Below are 25,509 nucleotides of genomic sequence, written 5' to 3' on the forward strand. Positions count from 1 at the left end.
GCACTCTGAGGTTGAACAATTGCCTGGCACGCCAGGACTTTCTGGAGGGCACACTGACCCTCCACCAGGTCAGAGTTTAACCTCTGAACCTGGTTCTCCAACCTAGGGTCACCATCCTGAGGTTGGACAACTGCCTGGTACACCAGGGCTTTCTGGGGGGCACACCTACCCCCCACCAGGTCAGAGGTTAACCTCTGAACCTGGATATCCAACCCAGAGTCACCACCCTGAGGTTGAACCATTGCCTGGCAGGCCAGGACTTTCAGGGAGGCACACCTACCTCCCACCAGGTCAGAGTTTAACCTCTGAGCCTGGTTCTCCAACCCAGGGTCACCACCCTGAGGTTGAACCATTGCCTGGCAGGCCAGGACTTTCAGGGAGGCACACCTACCTCCCACCAGGTCAGAGTTTAACCTCTGAGCCTGGTTCTCCAACCCAGGGTCACCACCCTGAGGTTGGGCAATTGCCTGGCACCCCAGGACTTTCTGGGAGGCACACCTACCTCCCACCAGGTCAGAGTTTAACCTCTGAACCTGGCCATCCAACCCAGAGTCGATACCCTGAGGTTGGACAACTGCCTGGCACGCCAGGACTTTCTGGGGGGCACACCTACCCCCCACCAGGTCAGAGTTTGACCTCTTCACCTGGTAAGCCAACCCAGAGTCACCACCCTGAGGTTGAGCCATTGCCTGGCATTCCAGGACTTTCTGGGGGGCACATCTACCCCCCACCAGGTCAAAGTTTAACCTCTGAACCCGGTTATCCAACCCAGAGTCACCACCCTGAGGTTGAATCTTTGCCTGGCATGCCAGGACTTCCTGGGGGGCACTCTCACCCCCCACAAGGGACACGCCGTCCCCAAGGGCCACACAAGAGTCTGGTTGGCGCAGGTCTCCCGACCTCTGCCCATCCGGCAGAGTCTGGGTTTCCCCCAAACCAGAAACGGTCTCACCTGGGTCATTCCTGGGGGGCTCTGCTCTCAGAGCTGACCCCTGACTTTCAAGATCCTCCACTGGGGTCTGCCACCCCCTCTCAACCCTATGTCTGGACTTCTGCACCCCCTCACTAGGAGTGGTACTGCCAGACACCAGAACTGTTGGGATGCTGTCTACAGTCATCCCCCCAAGTTCTTCTGACACTGCGGGGCTTCCCTCAAAAGGTGGCCCTACGGTACAGATTAGGCTCTGAGACCTACCTGGGACACTACAATCCTCTCCCACCTCACTTGGTCGGGAACCACCTAGACCACTCCCTTCAGGAGCACCCCCAAATGCCTCTTCAGACTCTCTGGTACTCACCCAAAAGTCTGCCTCCACTGTAAGTTCCCTGGGGTCAGAGAACTCACACTCCACCTGGTGTTGGCGTAGCTCTGGAAAATAAGGACCAGACATATGCTCTCCAGCAATTACATCACTCTGCCCTTCACATGTATTAACCACAGTACCCTTCACCCAACCACCTAGTAACTCAGCCTTGGAAAAGCACTCTACATCACCCTCTTGAGACTGGTGAGACAGTTTCTGTCTGTCCCTGACACTCAACCCAAACTCTTCTGGGATGTCTCTACACTCTATATCCAGGACGTCCACCAGGGGGGAACCCTTTTCTCTGTCACTCTCTGCTAGAGTCAGTAAAGTGTCCCTCCCCCCAGTAGGAATATGACTCCCTGTGCCAGTTCCCCAATCCTTCTCAGGGACCCTGTGCATAACGGGAACTACCTCATACCCTTGAACTGCCTGGGGTGTGTCAACTCCCTTCTTCAAGTTGGGCACCACATCTCTGGGCTTGTGCCCTCCTTCAGCAGTACTAGATGCAAGATTTTTGCTGCCACCATCTGAACTGGACTCAGCCCTTCCGGCCTCCAGTTTCAGCTCTTTACAGCTCAGCTCTTGAGCTGCAATCTTTTCTTCTTCCAGGGCTAAGAGACTTGCTGCCTCAGCCCTTTCAATAAACTCATCTAGCTCTTCCATCCACCGTGCTTGAGCCATGAGCCATTCTTTTTTCACTGGGTCTCTTTCCTCATCTGAGTCGTCCTCCTCCTCCTCTGAGGGGTACTTAGTCATTTGGTTTCTTGCTGCCTCTCTCTCTGCCCATCTGTCTTCCTCCCAGACTATGTAGGCATGTAGCATCTCTGCTTTAGTAGATCTCTTTGCTACAGGAAGGCCACATTCTCTGCAAAGCTTCCTTAGGTCAGCCTTAGTGAGGTGGTCAGTAGGCAAAAAGAATAAGTAGGTAAGCGATCCCATTCTGATAGGATCTTACCAGCAAAAACCAAAATCCAAAGTCCAAAATATCAATAGTATATCCAGGAGGACATCAGAGACCAAAAGTCAAAAAAGAGATAAAAATCAAGTTGACCTTCAACTGTGGGTAGGTAGTGAAATACTTAGCTACTGTATGTCACTGCACAAACACAAGTCCTATCCTCACCGCTGATCACCAATGTTAGAAATGGGGTTTTTGGTTGGCAGTTAGGTTGCCCTCTGTCCAAGCAAGAACCCTCACTCTAGTCAGGGTAAGTCACACACAATCCAAAATCAGCCTGTGCTCACCCTCCGGTAGCTTGGCACGAGCAGTCAGGCTTAACTTAGAAGGCAATGTGTAAAGCATTTGTGCAATAAATCATACAACACCATAGTATAACACCACAAAAATACACCACACAGTGTTTAGAAAAATATAGAATATTTATCTGGGTACTTGTAGGTCAAAACGATCAAAGTTGCAATACGAATTTGTAAAGATATCACTGAAAAGTGATATCAAGAGTCTTTAAGTCTTTAAAAAGCAATAAAGTGTCTTTCAAGCACAGAGTACCTGGTTTCTGGTGGGAAATCTCCTCAGAGGGCCACAGGAGAAGAGATGCGTGGAAAAAGGGGGGTGTGCGTCGTTTTCCGCTCAGCACACACAGACTTGCGTCGGTCTTTTCCACGCGGGGAAGTCGGGCGTCGTTTTCCGGCGCGCAGACAGTCTCTTTTTGTGGATCGCGAGGATTACCAGATGTCCCGGGTCTGTGCGTGGATTCTCCTGCTTATTTTCCGGCTGCGCGTCGTTCTGCGGGGCTGCGCGTCGAAGTTTCGATCTCACGGTAGGCGTCGCGTCGATTTCTCCTTGGAAGTCGGGCGGCGTTGTCCTTGCGAGGCCGTGCGTCGAAATTTTGGTCTCACGGCAGGCGTCGCGTCGATTTCTCCTTGGAAGTCGGGCGGCGTTGTCCTTGCGAGGCCGTGCGTCAAAGTTTCGCACTCACGGTAGGCGTCGCGTCGATTTCTCCTTGGAAGTCGGGCGGCTTTGTCCTTGCGAGGTTGTGCGTCGAAGTCTCGATCGTCCCGAGGGCGTTGCGTTGATCAGCGTCGGTGTGCGGCGTTTTTCTCGCCGCGAAACAAGCTGTGCGTCGAAATTTTCGGCGCACGGAGCGTCCACGTGAAAGGAAGAAGTCTTTTTGGTCCTGAGACTTCAAGGAACAGGAGGCAAGCTCTATCCAAGCCCTTGGAGAGCACTTTCACAGCCAGACAAGAGTTCAGCAAGGCAGCAGGGCAACAGCAAGACAGCAGTCCTTTGGAGAAAGCAGACAGGTGAGTCCTTTGAGCAGCCAGGCAGTTCTTCTTGGCAGGATGTAGTTTCTGGTTCAGGTTTCTTCTCCAGCAAGTGTCTGATGAGGTAGGGCAGAGGCCCTGTTTTATACTAAGTTGTGCCTTTGAAGTGGGGGTGATTTCAAAGAGTCTCTAAGAAATGCACCAAGTTCCCTTTCAGCTCAATCCTGTCTGCCAGAGTCACAGTAGGGGGTGTGGCAGTCCTTTGTGTGAGGGCAGGCCCTCCACCCTCCCAGCCCAGGAAGACCCATTCAAAATGCAGATGTATGCAAGTGAGGCTGAGTACCCTGTGTTTGGGGTGTGTCTGAGTGAATGCACAAGGAGCTGTCAACTAAACCTAGCCAGACGTGGATTGAAGGGCACAACAAGTTTTTAGTGCAAAGAAATGCTCACTTTCTAAAAGTGGCATTTCTAGAATAGTAATATTAAATCCGACTTCACCAGTCAGCAGGATTTTAGATTACCATTCTGGCCATACTAAATATGACCTTCCTGCTCCTTTCAGATCAGCAGCTGCCACTTCAACAGTGTATGAGGGCAGCCCCAATGTTAGCCTATGAAGGGAGCAGGCCTCACAGTAGTGTAAAAACGAATGTAGGAGTTTTACACTACCAGGACATATAACTACACAGGTACATGTCCTGCCTTTTACCTACACAGCACCCTGCTCTAGGGGTTACCTAGGGCACACATTAGGGATGATTTATATGTAGAAAAAGGGGAGTTCTAGGCTTGGCAAGTACTTTTAAATGCCAAGTCGAAGTGGCAGTGAAACTGCACACACAGGCCTTGCAATGGCAGGCCTGAGACAAGGTTAAGGGGCTACTGAGGTGGGTGGCACAACCAGTGCTGCAGGCCCACTAGTAGCATTTAATCTACATGCCCTAGGCACATGTAGTGCACTCTAATAGGGACTTACAGGTAAATTAAATAGTCAATCATGGATAAACCAATCAATAGTACAATTTACACAGAGAGCATATGCACTTTAGCACTGGTTAGCAGTGGTAAAGTGCTCAGAGGTCAAAAGCCAACAACAACAGGTCAGAAAAAATAGGAGGAAGGAGGCAAAAAGTTTGGGGATGTCCCTGTCAAAAAGCCAGGTCCAACATACTCCTATTATGACTGGATCATACCTGTAATCGAGATAGCCATTTCTACTAGATTTGTTCTCTAATAGAGAAAATAAGCTCTGGATGGAAATATGTGCCATACCTACATACTTTGTGGGCCTCAGGTTGCCAGATATTTGTTCTGAAGTGACCAGTAATCTAGGGAGATACATCTATTCGATCTCTGTTCAGGTAAAACATGTGTTGGACCTGCTCTCTGAAGTGACACACCTACTAAACATGTAATCTGGAGCAACATATCCATCAGACAATTGCGGAGGATGAACACCCCTGCCATATCTATATTCTGGAGGGGCACACCTTCTGACATCTACTTTAATAGAGAATGTTCTACAGAGCTGTGTTTTTGTTAGGCCACACCAGTCAGACCTGTTCTCTAATAGACACCCCTGACAGGCTTGTTCTGTGTTGGCACACACTTGCCAACATTCTAATCTGGTGAAACACACCTTCCAGTTCTACTCTCATTAGGAACATCTCACCAGTTGAGTAATCTGATGTGGAACATCTGCCAAACTTGTTCTCTGGAACACACACTAATCAGACTGTTCTCTGGAGGGGCACATATTTCCTCCACTTGTTTTCTAGAGAGGTACACATATCAAACCTCTCCTCTAAACCAGACCTTGATTTAGATGAGGCACTGTACCCAGGCATGAACTATAATACTCAACCCTGATAGATCTGTAGTCAGAAGGGATACAGCATTTGAACTGGACTCTGGTATAGAACACATTTTATACTACGATCTCATGAAGCACAACTGTCAGACCTGGATGCAGGTGGTTGGACACCTTGCAGATGTGCATCCCTGTTTTATGGTGGGGTAATTCTGCCCGACCTGTATTCTGATGTTAAACACCTGTCAGACCAATAATCCAGTGAAGGATACATATTAGACATAGGTTCAGGAGAAGCATACCTGGCAGATCAGTAACCAGGAAAGTTACATACCTGTATCAAAGAATGAATGAGCGATTTATAAAGTGCAAATATATACCAAAGCTAGGTTGCCCGGGCGTTGACAATTCACAGATAACTAGTGAAAGCTCCATCAGAAGTAAATATCCATGTTTTAACCCCTTAGCTGCTGGGCCTTTTCCCCCCCAGTGCTGAGCCCTTTTTTGGCTATTTGGGGTAGTTCGCGCTTAGGGCTTCATAACTTTTTGTCCACATAAGCTAACCATGCCAAATTTGCGTCCTTTTTTTCCAACATCCTAGGGATTCTAATGGTACCCAGAGTTTGTGGTTTACCCTGGAGGAGACCAAGAAAATAGCCAAAATACAGTGAAAATTTTGTTTTTTCCAAAAAAATGGGAAAAAAGGGCTGCCGAAGAAGGCTTGTGGTTTTTTCCCTGAAAATGCCATCAACCAAGGGTTTCTGGTGCTGAAATCACTATCTTCCCACCTTTCAGGAACGGGCAGACTTGAATCAGAAAACCGAATTTTTCAACACAAATTTGGCATTTTACTGGGACATACCCCATTTCTACTATATTTGGTGCTTTCAGCCTCCTTCCAGTTAGTGACAGGAATGGGTGCGAAACCAATGCTGGATCCCGGAATGCTAAACATTTCTGAAAACTAGACAAAATTCTGAATTCAGCAAGGGGTCATTTGTGTAGATCCTACAAGGTTTTCCTACAGAAAATAACAGCTGAAATAAAAAAATATTGAAATTGAGCTGAAAACAACAGCCATTTTTCTTTATGTTTTACTCTGTAACTTTTTCCTGCGATGTCAGATTTCTGAAAGCAATATACCGTTTTGTCTGCTGGACTCTTCTGGTTGCGGGGATATAAAGGGCTTGTAGGTTCATCAAGAACCCTAGGTACCCAGAGCCAATAAATAAGCTGCACCCTGCAGTTGGTTTTCATTCTATACTGGGTATACAGCAATTCATTTGCTGAAATATGAAGAGTGAAAAAGAGGTATCAAGAAAACCTTTGCATTTCCAAAATGGGATCAAGATAAGGTTTTGAGGAGCAGTGGTTATTTGCACATCGCTGAATTCCGAGGTGCCCATACTAGCATGTGAATTGCAGGGCATTTCTCAAATAGACGTCTTTTTTACACACTCTCTTATATTTGGAAGGAAAAAATGTGGAGAAAGATAAGGGGCAATAACACTTGTTTTGCTATTCTGTGTTCCCCCAAGTCTCCCGATAAAAATGATACCTCACTTGTGTGGGTAGGCCTAGTGCCCGCGACAGGAAATGCCCCAAAACACAACATGGACACATCCTATTTTTTTTATAGAAAACACAGCTGTTTTTTCCAAAGTGCCTACCTGTAGATTTTGGCCTCTAGCTCAGCCGGCACATAGGGAAACCTACCAAACCTGTGCATTTCTGAAAACTAGAGACCTAGGGGAATCCAAGGAGGGGTGACTTGCGGGGCTCGGACCAGGTTCTGTTACCCAGAATCCTTTGCAAACCTCAAAAAGTGGCTAAAAAAAACAAGTTTTCCTCACATTTCGGTGACAGAAAGTTCTGGAATCTGAGAGGAGCCACAAATTTCCTTCCACCCGGCGTTCCCCCAAGTCTCCCGATAAAAATGATACCTCACTTGTGTGGGTAGGCCTAGCGCCCGCGACAGGAAACGCCCCAAAGCGCAACGTGGACACATCAAAATTTTTGGAAGAAAACAGAGGTGTTTTTTGAGAAGTGCCTACCTGTAGATTTTGGCCTCTAGCTCAGCCGGCACCTAGGGAAACCTACCAAACCTGTGCATTTCTGAAAACTAGAGACCTAGGGCAATCCAAGGAGGGGTGACTCGCGGGGCTCGGACCAGGTTCTGTTACCCAGAATCCTTTGCAAACCTCAAAAAGTGGCTAAAAAAACAAGTTTTCCTCACATTTCGGTGACAGAAAGTTCTGGAATCTGAGAGGAGCCACAAATTTCCTTCCACCCGGCGTTCCCCCAAGTCTCCCGATAAAAATGATACCTCACTTGTGTGGGTAGGCCTAGCGCCCGCGACAGGAAACGCCCCAAAGCGCAACGTGGACACATCAAAATTTTTGGAAGAAAACAGAGGTGTTTTTTGAGAAGTGCCTACCTGTAGATTTTGGCCTCTAGCTCAGCCGGCACCTAGGGAAACCTACCAAACCTGTGCATTTCTGAAAACTAGAGACCTAGGGCAATCCAAGGAGGGGTGACTCGCGGGGCTCGGACCAGGTTCTGTTACCCAGAATCCTTTGCAAACCTCAAAAAGTGGCTAAAAAAACAAGTTTTCCTCACATTTCGGTGACAGAAAGTTCTGGAATCTGAGAGGAGCCACAAATTTCCTTCCACCCGGCGTTCCCCCAAGTCTCCCGATAAAAATGATACCTCACTTGTGTGGGTAGGCCTAGCGCCCGCGACAGGAAACGCCCCAAAGCGCAACGTGGACACATCAAAATTTTTGGAAGAAAACAGAGGTGTTTTTTGAGAAGTGCCTACCTGTAGATTTTGGCCTCTAGCTCAGCCGGCACCTAGGGAAACCTACCAAACCTGTGCATTTCTGAAAACTAGAGACCTAGGGCAATCCAAGGAGGGGTGACTCGCGGGGCTCGGACCAGGTTCTGTTACCCAGAATCCTTTGCAAACCTCAAAAAGTGGCTAAAAAAACAAGTTTTCCTCACATTTCGGTGACAGAAAGTTCTGGAATCTGAGAGGAGCCACAAATTTCCTTCCACCCAGCGTTCCCCCAAGTCTCCCGATAAAAATGATACCTCACTTGTGTGGGTAGGCCTAGCGCCCGCGACAGGAAACGCCCCAAAGCGCAACGTGGACACATCAAAATTTTTGGAAGAAAACAGAGGTGTTTTTTGAGAAGTGCCTACCTGTAGATTTTGGCCTCTAGCTCAGCCGGCACCTAGGGAAACCTACCAAACCTGTGCATTTCTGAAAACTAGAGACCTAGGGCAATCCAAGGAGGGGTGACTCGCGGGGCTCGGACCAGGTTCTGTTACCCAGAATCCTTTGCAAACCTCAAAAAGTGGCTAAAAAAACAAGTTTTCCTCAGATTTCGGTGACAGAAAGTTCTGGAATCTGAGAGGAGCCACAAATTTCCTTCCACCCGGCGTTCCCCTAAGTCTCCTGATAAAAATGATACCTCACTTGTGTGGGTAGGCCTAGCGCCCGCGACAGGAAACGCCCCAAAGCGCAACGTGGACACATCAAAATTTTTGGAAGAAAACAGAGGTGTTTTTTGAGAAGTGCCTACCTGTAGATTTTGGCCTCTAGCTCAGCCGGCACCTAGAGAAACCTACCAAACCTGTGCATTTCTGAAAACTAGAGACCTAGGGCAATACAAGGAGGGGTGACTCGCGGGGCTCGGACCAGGTTCTGTTACCCACAATCCTTTGCAAACCTCAAAAAGTGGCTAAAAAAACAAGTTTTCCTCACATTTCGGTGACAGAAAGTTCTGGAATCTGAGAGGAGGCACAAATTTCCTTCCACCCGGCGTTCCCCTAAGTCTCCCGATAAAAATGATACCTCACTTGTGTGGGTAGGCCTAGCGCCCGCGACAGGAAATGCCCCAAAACAGAACGTGGACACATCACATTTTTTCATAGAAAACAGTGCCTACCTGTGGATTTTGGCCTCTAGCTCAGCCGGCACCTGGGGAAACCTAGCAAACCAGCACATTTTTGTAAACTAGAAACCCAGGGGAATCCAAGATGAGGTGACTTGTGGGGCTCGGACCAGGTTCTGTTACCCAGAATCCTTTGCAAACCTCAAAATGTGGCTAAAATACCACGTTTTCCACACATTTCGGTGACAGAAAGTTCTGGAATCTGAGGGGAGCCACAAATTTCCTTCCACCCAGCGTTCCCCCAAGTCTCCCGATAAATATGATACCTCACTTGTGTGGTTAGGCCTGGTGCCTGCGACAGGAATAGATCACACAACGGTCAATGTTGGTCCTTACGTGAGCAGCTGTTGACCCTGGGGTGATCCATTCCTGACACAGGCACTAGGTGTAGGCACTCAAGTGGGGTAGTGTTTTTATCAGGACAGGTGAGGAGTCACTGGGTGGTAGGAATGTTGTGGATCCCAGCATATTCCTGTAGTTTGTGTGACAGAAATGCGAGAAAAATAGAGTTTTTTCTCAACATTTCAGCTTTGCAGGGTATTCTGGGTAAGAAAACTTTGGGGAATCCACACAAGTCACACCTCTGTGGACTCCCCCGAATGTCTAGTTTCCAGAAATGTTTGGGTTTAGTGTGTTTCTCTATATGGCCGCCGAATCCAGGACCAAAAACACAGGTGCCTGCCTTACAAAACCAGTTTGTTTTGCCATAGACAATTTTGATGTCTCCACAATATGATTTGGGTGGTGGAATTTGGGGCTGAACTAAATTGGTGAGCTCCCAAGAGAGCACTCTCTCTCTGCTTGCCGCCACATTCACCTGCTCTCTGGGTTGGCCTAACCCACTATTACCCAGTTGCACGAACAGCTTGCGAAGGGACAGCAGGACTGTCCTCATCACCTCCCTCATAATGTACTGGAAGAGGAGTTTTCGAATGGGACTCCTCTGACTGAAAAATCACTCCCAGAGTCTGCGCCATTGTCATATCCCTCAGATGCTGTCTCAGTATCTGATGTCTCAGTCTCTGATCCTATGTCAGAGCGGTCCTCTATAACCCGAGTGCAGGCAGCAGTCATCCATCAAGATGCCATCTCTGCTATTGGCTAAACTGTTGCTCTAAAACACTAGCCTACGTAGACAGTCACAAAATCGATGGTGTGTGTGAGATACGTGCAACAGTAGAGGCCACCTTACCTGCGCTTCTTCCCTCAATCAGCACGTACTTTCAAGACACTCAAAAAACACCTTGTCACATACCATTCGTCACAGTCTTTAGCACCTCCTGCGCCCAGTCCAACAATCATTATTGGTGCTCCCACCCCCTCCTCCTCGGATTCCCTCATTACCACCCAGCAAAAGTGCCCTTCATCTCTCCATAGACTTTACTAATGTACTCAGCTATTTACATAAAATACAGATGTGCTCTTTGCAGTAGGCATATAAACCTTCTGCGCTTCTTTATGGCACTAAAACTGCCACTAGACAAGTCGGACCCTTTTCCCCCCAGGGAAACCACACACATATTGACAAAAGTGATGTATACATGACAGCCAACCACCTGAAACTCAACTCAAGCAAAACCGAAATAATCCTCTTTGGCCCTCACCAAAAAAACCTGGGACCCCCCATGGTGGCCCACCACGCAAGGCCCTGCACCCACCCCCGCCAACTACGCACGCAACCTCAGCATCATCCTAGACTCCTCCCTCTCTATGACCCAACAAATCAACGCTCTTACCTCCTCATGCTTCAACAAAATCCGTATACTGAAAAACATTAAAATGGATCCCCACAGAGACCAGAAAAACTGTCACTCACGCACTCATCAGCAGCAGGCTTGATTACAGAAACGCCCTCTACGCCGGCACCACTCTAAAACTCAAGTGCAAACTACACGCATCCAGAACTCAGCAGCACGACTCATCCTCGACCTCCACCGACACGAACACATCTCTCCACACCTCAAATCCCTCCACTGGCTCCCCATTGACAAAAGGATCACCTTCAAGATCCTCATCCTCACACACAAATCACTCCACAACACAGGCCCTGCCTACCTCAACGAGAGTCACCTTCCACACCCCCACACGAAACGTCCGTTCAGCTGACCTCTCTCTCGCCTCTGACCCCCGCATCAAACACACCACCACCGGGGGCAGATCCTTCTCCTACATTGCACCCAAAACATGGAACGCACTCACAACCCACATTCGCAAGACCCAAAACCTACTTCTTTTCAGGAAGGGCCTCAAAACCTGGCTTTTTGAACAGTGAACCTCCTAGCCCCTTTCCCTCCCCCCCGTCCCCCCCCCAGCGCCTTGAGACCCTCACAGGTGAGTAGCGCGCTTTATAAATCTCTTTGATACAGATCTACCAATATATATATATATATAAATATATATCTACATAGATATATCTATAGATATATCCATGTACCTAGATATATCTATCTACATAGATATATATATATAGATATATACATATATTTTTTTTTAGTTGTTGTATGGTTTCCTTGGGGGCCAAAATGGCCCCCAGGGAAACCCTACAACATCTAAAAAAAAAATTGCCACGGGCGACCCCCTGTCATTTCATTGTTTTTTTTTTTTTTTTTTTTTTTTTTTAAATCCCCTGGGGGGGGGGGGGGCGCGATCGCGCCCCCCCCCCCCTCCCCAGGGGGCACCTACCTTTTTATTTTTTTCGGAAAATTATCCGGGGGGGGGCGGCCCGTTTTCCGGGGGGGGGCTGCCCCCCAAAAGTGAAATCCCTGGTGTCTAGTGGGGTTTCCTGGCCCCCGATCGCAGCTGTGCTGCGATCGGGGGCCAGGAAACCGTTTCAGAAGGCCTCATAAGAAAGGGGAGACTCTCCCCTTTCTTACGAGGCCTTCTGAAACTGTTTCTGGCCCCCGATCGCAGCACAGCTGCGATCGGGGGCCAGAAACAGTTTCAGAAGGCCTCGTAAGAAAGGGGAGAGTCTCCCCTTTCTTACGAGGCCTTTTCAAAATGTTTCCTGACCCCCCCGATCGCAGCTGTGCTGCGATCGGGGGAGCCAGGAAACCTGAAAGTGTTTCCTAGCCCCCGATCGCAGCACAGCTGCGACCGGGGGCCAGGAAACACTTTCAGGAAGGCCTCGTAAGAAAGGGGAGTGTCTCCCCTTTCTTACGAGGCCTTCCTGAAAGTGTTTCCTGGCCCCCGATCGCAGCTGTGCTGCGATCGGGGGCCAGGAAACACTTTCAGGAAGGCCTCGTAAGAAAGGGGAGACTCTCCCCTTTCTTACGAGGCCTTCCCGAACGTGAAAAAGGCCGTTTTCCCCATGAAAGCAGGAAGCGGCCGCAAGGCTGCTTCCTGCTTTCATGGGGAAAACACCTTTGCAACGTCAGCGCGCCTCGCGGCGCGCTGACGTCTCAAAGGGGCGGGTGGGGGGCGGGGGGAGACACGGTAGCTTCCGTGTCTCCCGGGGGGGGAAAAAAAATAAAAAATAAATCCTCGGGTGCGACGCACCCGAGGATTTATTAATGCCCTTCCTGGTGTCGGCCACTGGTCGTGACCCGCACCAGGGAGGGTGTGTGGGCGTCGGCCAGTGGCCGACGCCCGCACCTAAGCGGTTAATGTTTTGCATAATAGTGTTTCAGAGCTGATTATATCTGTTCTCTAGAGGGACGCACCTTCTGACCTATACTCTCATTCACCATATCCCTAAGACTCAATATAGATATATATATATATATATATATATATATATATATATATATATATATATATATATATATAGACAGACTTGCCAAGCTTGTTTCCTAGTGCCACACACCTGCCCAACATGTGCCCAACATGTGCCCTGGTGGATGCAACTTTATAACCTGGACTCTGGTGTGACACACATGCCAGAAATATATTCTGGGGGACACGTAACTGTCAGGCCTGTTGTTTCTCAAACCTGGGGTCTGGATGGACATACATGCCAGACATGCACTCCAGTAGAACACAGCTGTCAGATTTTCATGCTGGGTGGACAGATCTATCAGACTCTCATTTTGAAACCCCCCAGACCAGTACTTCAATGGCACACCTATAAGACCCGTACTAAGGAAGGGTACAGCTGACAGACCTTTGCTCTGAATGGGAAGATACTTGCAGGCGTATTCTCCAGAAGGACACACGTGCTAGCACTTTCCTCTGATGGAACACACTGTAAAGATACTGTGAACTCAAAATAATCTGTAAGTGTTTAATGGGTATCTTCAGCATGAACTGACAGGTAAGCAGGCTTATAAATAGCTGTCCGTCTTCACCTATTCAAACAACCATCTACCTTTCATCACAGTTACAATTTCTAAATTCCACCTGTCCGCAATATACTAGATCCCAATACATCTCCCCCCAACAATACAATGAAACAAAATGGAATAACTTAAAATTCATCAACATTGTAATTTAGGCATCTCAAAACATAACTGAATAAATGATGATGGATTAATATATAACACAACATTATCAACTCATATCATAATCCCTGAATCTTGTAGGTACACTTCTAGTTTTGTCAGATCTCTTAGGAACAGCTTCTACATTTCCCTTTTTGGATTCTGATATTTTTGCTTGTCCATTACTATGTCCTTCTCTGCGCACAATTGACACTTCATTTTTATTTCAACAATTTCCATCTTCCAATGTCACTCCATTTCTCCCCACTTTCCTTACTTTCATGGGATTGGAAAAGTAGTTTCTTCCTTTTGCACTCATTAATTTCTTAGTTCTCACCAAATCCCCTTTTTTTAACTTGTAACTGTTTTGCATGTATTGTGATGTACTTATCTTGCACCATCCTCCTTCTTTTTCCTATTACTTTTGAAATATCATCTGATGGAGTTTCCTTCCCCATTTATTCCTTAGACATTTTTGAACCAGGAACTATTCCTTTTAACAGCACAATTGGCGATACTTTGAGATCAGCCTTTGGTGTTGTGCGAATTGGCCACAACAAATTCTTGATCTCTTGTTCCAGGAAAGTCCACTCACCATTGTCAACTGTAGATTTTCTTTTATCACTCGAATAAACATCTCCACCAAACCATTGCTGCTAGGATGGAACAATGAGGTTCTGATGTGTTTGGTTCCAAATTTACTCTTAAATTTCTTGACCTCTTGTGACACAAATTGTGGTCTGTTATCAGAAACAATTTCATGGGGAACTCCTTTCCTCATGCAGATTTTTTCCATGACTTCTAAAACAGGAGTTGAAGTGATACTGTTGACAAATTCCACTTCAGGCCATTGTGAGAAAAATCAATTAATACAATTCCACATTTCTCTTCGCTTCTATTTACTCTTACTTTCCCAATTATATCTACAGCAAATTTAGACCAAACTTTTTCAGTAACTGGCACAGTATCAGAAACAATTTCATGGGGAACTCCTTTCCTCATGCAGATTTTTTCCATGACTTCTAAAACAGGAGTTGAAGTGATACTGTTGACAAATTCCACTTCAGGCCATTGTGAGAAAAATCAATTAATACAATTCCACATTTCTCTTCGCTTCTATTTACTCTTACTTTCCCAATTATATCTACAGCAAATTTAGACCAAACTTTTTCAGTAACTGGCACAGTATTTACTATGGTACTCGGAACGGTTACCTGAACCTTGTCACTAGCAGCGCAGTATATACACTGATGCACGTACCTCTCCACATCCCTGTCTAAACCTGGCCACCAATACATTTCTCTCACTCGCCTCTTCTTGGTGTGCCTACCAATGTGACCCTCATGAGCCTTACTGCTCTTACTTTTAGGAGCAACTAACACTTCAGCTGTACGGAGAACATTCTTTATTATATATAGCTCTGGGCCCACTTGTCTATATGCAGCCAAATTTTCATCAGAGATCTTTCCTTTCGCCAACCCTTCCTTACTTGGTCCACAGTCTAGACGTCTTAAGCTTCTAACCATTCGTGTTCTGATATGGCATTACTGGTGACTGTGGATATTCCATTTATCACAATTGCTTCATTTTCTCCATCATCCTCTTCAAAACTGTCCTTATCAGCCAATGGCAAACTAGATAAACAATTTGCCATTATTTTTTTGACACCTGGAATGTACTCAAATTGATATCTATACCCTTGAAGTTTATACTGTAATTTTGCTATTCTAGGGGTATATTTGCAGCTCATTTTGTGGTGAACATGTCAATCAATGGTTTGTGATCAACTCTGATCACAATTTCTGAACCCTGCAAATATTCGAGGAAATGATTCACACCCCAGTAGCATGCTAATGCCTCCCTTCCGCAACCTAATATGAAGATTCTGCTCTTTTTAACCCATGGCTGGCAAATGCCATAGCTTCTTCCTTTCCATCTTTTGCTTACAACAACACTGTCCCTAAACCATACTGACTGGAATCAGCAATTACAATACTGATGCCCTTTGCATCAAAAGGTTTAAGTGGAATAGGATTAGAAACACACAATTTCACATCCTCAAATTCTTTGTTACACTCATCACTTCATATGAACATTTCACCTTTCTTCAGCATCAAACACAATTTTTGTGTCCTTTACACACATATGGGAATAAACCTTAAATGATATTTCATAAGCCCTATAAACTTTCGTAAGTGATCTTTCCCTTTTGGTACTACTATGGTCATCACCAAATTTTCTTTGGTTCTAGACCTCTTGCTGACAACTTATGCCCTAGGTATTTCACACTCTCCAGAGCAAATGTGCACTCATCTGCCCTTAATGCCATTCCCCTGTCTTCCAGTAGCGATAGAACACTTGCTAACTTTCTGTCATGATTCAATCTGTTTTCAGCAGAAATGAATAAGTCATCCTGGAAACAGACTACACCTTCCTCTCTCTTCTTTGAAAAGAGACTCCATTAGTCTCTGGAAAAAAGCGGAAGCCAAGACTAGGGCAAATGGCATCCCTTTGAAGCAAAATGCTCCTTCAGGGGTGATAAATGAAGTTAGATGACATGAACCTTGATCCAAAACCAGCTGATGGTATGTGGATGCCATATCCAGTGATGCAAAATACTTAGGCCCATATTTATACTTTTTTAGCGCAGCGTTTGCGCCGCTTTTTGACGCAAAAGTGGCACAAACTTACAAAATACAATTGTATTTTGCAAGTTTGCGACACTTTTGCGTAAAAAAATTACGCAAATGCGGCGCTAAAAAAGTATAAATATGGGTATTAGTCCTTTTTATTAGAGATAACATTTTTGTAATATTGGGTAGGATTTCTACCTATCCAGATTCTGTCATTCAAGTCCCTCAAGTCAACACACATGTGTAAAGTTCCATTTGGTTTCCTCACAAGAACAACAGGGGATGATGTATGGATCTTGCAATTTTTTTTTATTATTTCAATAAATCTTCTCTTATCATAAGCTGAACATTTCTTACCTTGTGTACCACTAGTTCCACGCCTAGTTTACGTTTTGTGTCTAAATCCCTTTTACTTACCCACTTTATCTGTAAATACCTTAGGAAACTTTATTTCTCACTTTGACATTTGTACTGCCCAAACATCCATGCATTTTTTTTAATAGAACTTGATTCACATTGTTTGGATCCAAAATTATTTTCCAGATTTCTTTTCTCCAACTAGCCCTACAATGATTAACCATACTTGACTACATACACAGTGGCAAGAGATTCATTACGCTTGAAGGATAACATAGTTTCAAATTCACCAACAACTTCTATAGACTTTCCATTAGATGCCACCGTTTTTTTCATTTGACTTTTCAAAACAATATTTTTATCCTTGCATTTTTCCCAATCATTCACTCTGATCAGTGTAAATGATGACCCTGAGTCCTCCATCATATTCACTATTTCTCCACAGAGACCCACCTGTCAATAAGGTTTCTTGATAATTGGCATACACCAGTGGTTCCCGGGGTCCTCAAAGCCTCCTTAGTGTGTCCACGACTGCTTCTAAAATTAAATAATATTAACAGATTAGGTCCCCAGTTTTCAGTAATGACTCAGTGGGTGGGTGGGGGTCCCTGAACTGCATTAAAGATTCAGTGGGGTCCCTTGGCTCCAGTTATGATAAATTGGGGGTCCACAGAGGTCAAAAGGTTGGGAACCACTGGTATGCACAATAACAACACTGTGTGATCACTTTGAACTACCATAGTGTCAATCTATTCTTCAGTACTTAATTCACAGCTTTCATCACTAGACCCTGATGATTTGCTTCCATTGTCACCATATTCATTCACCACACTTATAGTTTTCTATTTCTATTCATCTTTTGACCTGCATACTTTTTCATAATGTCCTTTCTTTTTGCAACTCATACACATTTTGTCTCCAGCAGGACAAACATGTGAATTTCCCAAAAAGGACAAACTGCCACATCTAACACATCTTAATGGGTCTTTCTTTTTTGACACTTTCCAAGTTTTGCTAAATTTCTTTTCCCTGACACTTTAGCAACTACATCTTTATTCTACTGTGATATCAACATTTGTGCCATGTACTATGCAGTGTTTTCTATTCCATCTGCTAATTCCACTGCTCTACTCAATGTCAAGTTTGGTATGGTGAGCAACACTTCTTGCACGTTCCTGTTGTTTGTATGTTCAACTATTTGAACACAAATTAACTCATCCTCAAATTCCTTGTATTCACATGTGGCAGCTAATGTACTCAAAGCATCCACATAACTTTCTACAAGTTCCACCGGCAATTGATGTTGCCCATAAAATGGATGTCTTTCAAAAATGACATCTTTATGAGTTTTAAACCTGTCTGCAAGCATTGTAACTGCTGATGTAAATTCATCATCTATGTCACCTTTACCTAAAACTACTTTCCCTGGCAAATGTTCTAATATTTTCCTTCCTTCTGTGTCCAATAAACGTCTTAAAGCACATACTTTTTCTATTAGTAAAAACATCACCTTATATAGCTTCCAAATAAGCTTCAAAACTTTCCTTACATTGCTCGAAGTCCTTACCAGCATGTTCAGGAGTAGGAAAAAAAGGAACTGGTAGCACAATGTGTTGCTGAATGCGCGTGAGCCTGCCAGATAGCACAAATTTTCTATTGAATTAATAAAATGTTTTAGCAAAGTATCTGTTATAAACCCTATGCCATCGACAAAATAATACAACATTAAAATACATATGAGTATATCTTTTGTTAATATTTGTTAAAATGTCAAGATTCAATCAAGATCAGTGGTGTGTGTCACTGAAACACATTATAGAAGTATGATTTGTGAGGGAAACATGTTTGACACGTGGTTCAATGGTGTGCAACAGAGTACAATGGTGTGTGTGTCACAGTGCAATAGAGTACAATGGTGTGCATCACTGACACACCTTACAGAAAATATTATTTGTGAGAGAGTAGTTAATGCAAAGTTCAATGATGTGCATGTTACCGAACAAGCCATATAATATTTTACCTGTGGGGTGTACGTGTCACTGTAGTAAGTTAACACAATACCGGATTTCCTGTCTCAACTTCAACTGGAATTAGACGGGTTGCTATGCAAGGGTGTATGCCACAACTAGGCAATTCAAGTGCCCGACAGCGTTTCTAAGCAACAGAACAATGGAATGGCAAATAAAAGAAGTTAGGTCACTGGGATAAGAAGGCAGGCCTCCCTAAATTTCAAGCATACAAGCCCTCCCTGCCTCTCGTCACAGCTCCAGCTGTTCCTCAATCATAGAGCTATATGATTGAGGCTACCTCCACAGCTCCTCCGGGATATCTCCTCCCTAGGAGACAGAAAAGCCGCTGAGACTAGAATCCAACAAACATGGGCACAAAGATAAGATAAGTGGCCAGCAAGTCCACAAGCAGACATAACGTGTTCCCAGCATGTCGAAAAGCAGGCACCATGCATTACCCAAATTCAATGGGCAAGATCTCGCAAGACACAACTTTAAACAGGCAGCAGGCAAGAAACTGAACACCGCAGAAGCCCTCCAAGGAATGGACACAATAAGTCCGGTTGGACCCTGTCAGTTTGCTTGTCACCAATGTAAGGATACTGCAAACTCAAAATACTCTGTAAGTGACAGGTTGTGCATGCTTACAAATAACTGCCCCTGTCTTGACTTATTCAAACAACCTACTATCTTACATCACAGTTACAAATTCTAAATTCCATCTGTCCACAATATGCAAGAGCCCAACATTCACCTAGCTGACATGTTCTCAGGTGGGATTTACGTGTAAGACTTGAACACCTGTCAGACTGGGAATTTGATGGGGCATAACATGCCACACTTGTGCTCTCATGGGAAATACCTCCCAACCAGGGATGCATCTGCCTGACCTGTATACATGCTCTTCAGATATGTGCTTGCATGTGACACCCTTGTTAGAACTGTATTGTGTCAGATAAACCTGTCCTACCTGGACTCTGGATGGACACCACTCCTAGACATGTTCTCTCAGGAGTAGGCGACGAGCCTAGCTTGTACTTCTACTACACCACTGCTTTGGATGGAAACACCTGCCATTTTAATTATTAGCTCCGACAACAGCAAGAGAGGAAAATGCAGAAAAGAGAGAAAGAAGGAGGATGAGAAAAATAGGAAACACTGATAAAAGGAGAAAGTGGAGTTGAACAAGAGCCTAAAAGAATAAGATAAGGAAATAGAAAGTCTAGGGTGGTGGAAGAAGAAGAAGGCATGAATAGGAATGAGGAGGGTTGGACTGGGAACCCAAAGCAGCCCTGGAAAGTTTGTCAGACAAGCACCTGGGTAGGGGTGCAAATGAGAAGCACTTCTGCTTTTGTTACTAGGGGCCAATTTCACAGCAGTGCTGCAAAAACAGCCACTAGTATCAAAACCAGCCCCCACCTCTGCAAAACCAGCCCTGCCCTTCTAGCCTCCGAGGCAAAAGCACACCTACCAACTTACACAGTCCCACTGGTTGACACAGGATATTGACTCCCATCACACGGTCACCCGTTGAGGAACCAATATCACACGGTGGCAGAGAAAGCAAACGTAAAACCTTTTGGAGGTTTTTAACTGCTGGTGTCTATTAATGGGTGTGAAAACACCACAGGACATCAGCAACAGCCTAAGCAAGCTTTTTTTTTTTTTTTTTTTTTTTAGAGGAGGGGATTTAGGGCCAGGGTGGGGCAAAAGTGCCTGTTAGGTGCTTCTCTGCACAAGGCCTTGCCCCCTCTAAGTCTTGCTCCATCCTCACACCAGGAGATTTTTCTTGAGGTTGGCAGGCCTGCAAATGCCCGATGTGCGGTACGGCCAGTCTGGCCCTCGAAATGAGGAAAGGCAGCCCTGGTATTCAGCAACCTCAGTGGAAGTCTCCTTAGACAAACTATGCGAGTGCACACCTGTTTTGATGTACAAATTACGAAGCCCCACGGGGCCCTGCTCTGGAGGAACCTACCTGCCAGACCAGGGCTCCTGTGGGACATTCATTGTGGACCTGTGAGATGGAGACCTCTGACCTGTAGGGCAGTGCTTAATTTGTAAATGAAAACGTGCCCATGCTCAAAGCCTTCCTCTAAAACACGCGGTTGCTGCATTTAAATGTGAGAGCAGGGAATACTGAGGCAACGTAACCCTGAAACCATCTTTGGCCTCTTTAATATATTTAAAGCCAATCCCTGCCCCTTCTCCGCACTCTAGCAGTTTTCTGCTTTCTTCCTTTGTGACGCTTTTGCGTTTTTCTCTTCCCCCGTCTTTCACAAATGTGTCTTTTGCTCTCAGCAAATGCTTGAGGAAGAAGAATAAGCCCCGGCTCTGAAAAATAAGTGCCGGTGCTCAGCACCGGAAACAACAAGCACAAATTAAGCACTGCTGTAGGGTCAGATCTGCCAGACATGTGATCCAGCAGTATTAACTCATTTGCCAGGCTTGTACTCTTGTGACACGCACCTGTACAAAGATGGAGAACACTTGCCCCCCTATGGGGCACATATGCCGTGCTTACAGCTTGGACAGGCACACTTGCTTGATCTGTATGCCTGATCTGTACTCTTATGTGACATACCTGGGAGAAAGTAGTACGATGTGTCCCACTGGGGCACCCTAGCCTCTTCCTAGGAGGGATAGCATTCCCTACTCAATGGATTCCCTTAACATTTATGTCTTAAAGTCGGGGTACCTAAACCCTTTTGGCTTACCCCCGAGTGGTAGGAAAATACTGAGAAAACAGGGAAATAATAGTCAAGTTAAAACCTGGGGTGCATCTATAGTTGTCAAGGGGGTGCATGCGGTCCTGAGGTCTATTTACTGGAAATAACTAAAGAACCCCCAAATCCGGGGGTGACAGCAGGATCTTCTTGGAATGGCTGTCTAGGTGTTCGCTTCTCCATAGCAGTCGAGTAGGAATAAAAGCCAGTGAGCTCTAAAGAAACCGGAACTCGCCCTTTGTGAAAAATGATAAGCACTATATTACTGCACAATGGCGCCTCTATTTTTCTTAAGCTTTATCTGGACTGTTAAATAAGAAAGCACCCGCGGGAGCCATTTCTTTTAATAACAACAACACAACCCTTTCCAACAGCAATAAAACACCCGTGCTGGGCTTATTTGGCACCACTGTACTTATTTCATTATTTTTGATCCGGAGGTAAACTAACCTTGCATAATCCGTGTAATTTTCCTCTGTTTTATTAACGCTATAGTACTGGAGTCCCCGAGGCTAATTCCAATTTTATTAGCTTTCTGCCGGCTATTTTTATTGAATGTCGCGGGGGCAGAGCTGTCAACACAGCTGGTCAGAAGAGGAAATAACAGCAATGCTTGTGCTCGCTAGGATGCTCGGACCATGCAGCGCCGCGCGGGAAAAAATGCATTCGGCAACAGGTCGGCGCTCCTCTTCTCAGGGTGGTCTTCAAGCCTGCTGCCGCCTACTCATGCGTGGCTGCTTTCACCCTGGCCTTGGAAAGCAAGACAATTTTTAATACAGGAAATGGTAGAACAATGACATTCACCACAAGGGTTTGCTACAGTCTTCTTGAGATGAGAATTTAAAAAATATTGCTAAGAGCTATTGGAGAGAATTACAAGAAACGGGGAACGAGGAACAGTGCAAGGAACATCTGCACCCTCTCCGAGCGCACTACAAACAAAAGACACATTTTCAGGATTTTTACAGTTATCTGGTGCCACCAATAGATGAAGCCCTGAGGCGCCCACTGATATTGGCAGGCCCATCCCATCCACGGTGCGACTTCAATCAATCAATCAATCAATCGTGAATTTGTAGAGCGCGGCTAATGACCCATAGGGTCTCAAGGCGCTGTTATCTGGCGGAGGTCACTCGCAGAACAGCTCGTGGTGTCCTTCTCCTGGCCAGCGTCTACACGTACAGTAGGGTCCTTGGTCCTGGCATCGGTGGTGCTATTTCCCAGTTACTTAGGAGGATACACGTGCCCTAATGCCCATATGACGTAGACTGTCATGACAAAACCCGATGCTTTGCTCTCCTTTTGAATCGACACACTTACATATATATAATATATAAAGGCCCAGATTCAAGAGGGCCTAGTGTCTCCTTGCAACACATTAGCGTAATTTTTACACTAATGTGGCCCAACGTGGCCGTAATCGCCGCAGCAGATTTACAAAGTGGCGGAATGCATGCATTATGCCACTTTGTAACTCCTTTCGCCACATTATGCTTAAGCCAGGCATAATGCATGCAAGGGGGGCGTTCCCACATTAGGAGGCCAAAAAAATAACGCAAAGAAATCAAGAAGAGTTCTTTGCGCCATTTTTTGGGCATATTTAATGCCTGCTCAGAGCAGGCGTTAAACGGGAGCACACCATTGGTTACAATGGGCCCCTACGTACTGTTCAGGGTTAGCGCCAACATTTTGTCCTTGGTGCGCTATAGTTTAAATACGACGCACACATGGTGGCAGTAGGGGGGGGCGCTAAGAGGCGCAAGAAAAGTCGTGCCGCACTGGTGAAGTGCTACTTTTCTTGAATCGGCCCCTAATGCTCCTATCAGAGGATCAAATTGTCTTGAGAGTCATCTTAGCTTGGTGTTCCTAAAGGCCCTGCAAGATGGTGATGACCATCAGAGGTAGAGCAAGAGAGGGAGAGAGCGCGAGTGGGAGAGAGAGCTAAGGAGCGGAGTCCTGAGCTAGTTTTGTTGGAGAACAAATCCTTCACAGTGACCTTCGAATCAGACTGTGCAGTAAATTAATTTGTTAAAGCCTAAAAATGTAGCTGTTATTTGTACCTGGGATGTTTTAAGTTACAGCTCATTTAATACATGGCCCTAAACAGGGATAATTTTCCTCATTAAAGGCAATAAAGTGGAGTTAGGACAAACCTTAGTATTAAATCTGAAAACTTTTTTTTTTTCAGACACATTCATTTGGTAGGAGCGCCGGACATGCATAAGTGAAATTAGTCATCTCAATAGCAAAGAGAGTGAGTATAAGTACCACGGGAGGGTCATCAGCTTTTATTACCATTTTTACATTTCCTCCAGTGCACAGCAATGGATACAAGCAGAATTTGCACAGTTACTCCATAACAGTGATTCCCAACCCGTGGTCCGGGGACCTCTTGGGGTCCGCAACGCCTCCTCAAGGGTTCTGCGACTGCTTAGAAAATTAAATGATATTAACAGATTAGGTCCCCAACTTTCAGTAATGGCTCAGTGGGGGGGGTCCCCAGATTCTAAAAATAATTCAATGGGGGTTCCTGGCACTAGTAATGATAAAGTGGGGGTCCACAGAAGTCAAAAGTTTGGGAACCACTGCTCCATAACATGTGGATATTTTCAAATATAATAGATCCTCCAGCGAAACTCTGAGTTGGAAACATGAGGTGGAAGAGAAGAAACACCAGAGGTCCTTGGGAAAAGGGCCAGTACATGAAACCTGGGGATCTTGCACAAGATAGCACTGCATTAAACTCATATTATTATTGGTGTGCTAGTACTGCACTGCACATTTTTCCCCACATCATTTTTGTCACACAATAGCTCGTGCTATTTATGCAGAGATATTGGAGTATTTTTCCTGAAGTAGATTTTGATCAACTGCAGTAGAAAGAAAAACACTAAAAGGAGGAAGAAGGACAAAGACGGAAAAACAGCGGCAATGGGAGAAAACTGTGATGAAAAGAAGCATGCAAGAGTGAAATAAAGAGATAGGAGGTGTCAGCTGATGGATTAAAAAAGGCATGATCTGCAATCAACAGTAGTTTGATATTGTACCCTTCGACATGCAATAGTGGCGTCTGCGGGTGTCTGAATGAAAAAAAGTATTCTTTTACGAATTTAGCATTTTATGGGAAAAGCAGTTTGTGTTTAGGGGTGGGCAGAATTTTTAATTCCGCCATCAGAAATCAAGGAATTTTACTCTTGTATTGTAAAAGTACTTGTAAATTCTGCCACTTCGCTCCACCGGTGGAAATAATCAGCACTAGTCTCAAGATTTGCTTCTCAGTATGTTCTGAAGTACAGTTAACATAGTAAGGTGGATAGTGAGTCTCTTCCGGGGAGACAGAAGAGATGGCTGGTCTGTGGTCACCAAGGAGTCACGCTGGCTCCGCCCCCAAGCTGCAATTGGCTATTGGCTTCTTTCACCCTTTGCTCCAATTTCTTCTTGCTCCTCTTTGTGGCCTGCACACCACAGAGGCGGAGAAGCGGAGTCTGCAGCCTGCATCATGCAAAGGACGTCCCGTGCCCTGCTCTGCTTCGCCCTGCTCTGAGTGCCGGGCATCACCTGTTATATGTACTTGGGGGTCATGAGCAGTGGCAGGAAAAATTTAAGAAAGGAAAGCAGCTCAAGCGGCCCCTATGGCTCCTCACCGTGCCTCTCGCACTCCAGCTGACAGTGTCTCCTCCTGCCGCCCATATCTACTTCCCTTCCCTTTTTGTCTTTCTCTTGTCTGATCACCACCATCCGCAGCCTCTTCGGTGGCACATAGCCTTGGCTGTGCAGTTTCCGTTATCATTCTCCAATACCCCATGCTGTCTGCACTCTGATCCACAAACTACCATGCATTGAGCCCTATACTGCGCAGTTGACACACGATCCATCGCTACACACCCCATGATTAACAAAGGGGGCAGTTGCCATTTCATATGTCAGTACAGCTCATTTAATCCAATGTGGTGTGTCTGCATCTGGCACATCACAATGCAATCACCATTTTGCATATCGCCAGGGCTACTTCACCGCTCTATGGCTTGCACTGGAGGAATCCAACTGCAAGCTCAAGCATTGCTGTAGCCC

This window comes from Pleurodeles waltl, chromosome 3_1, assembly GCF_031143425.1.
Source record: "Pleurodeles waltl isolate 20211129_DDA chromosome 3_1, aPleWal1.hap1.20221129, whole genome shotgun sequence".
Taxonomy (NCBI): Eukaryota; Metazoa; Chordata; class Amphibia; order Caudata; family Salamandridae; genus Pleurodeles; species Pleurodeles waltl.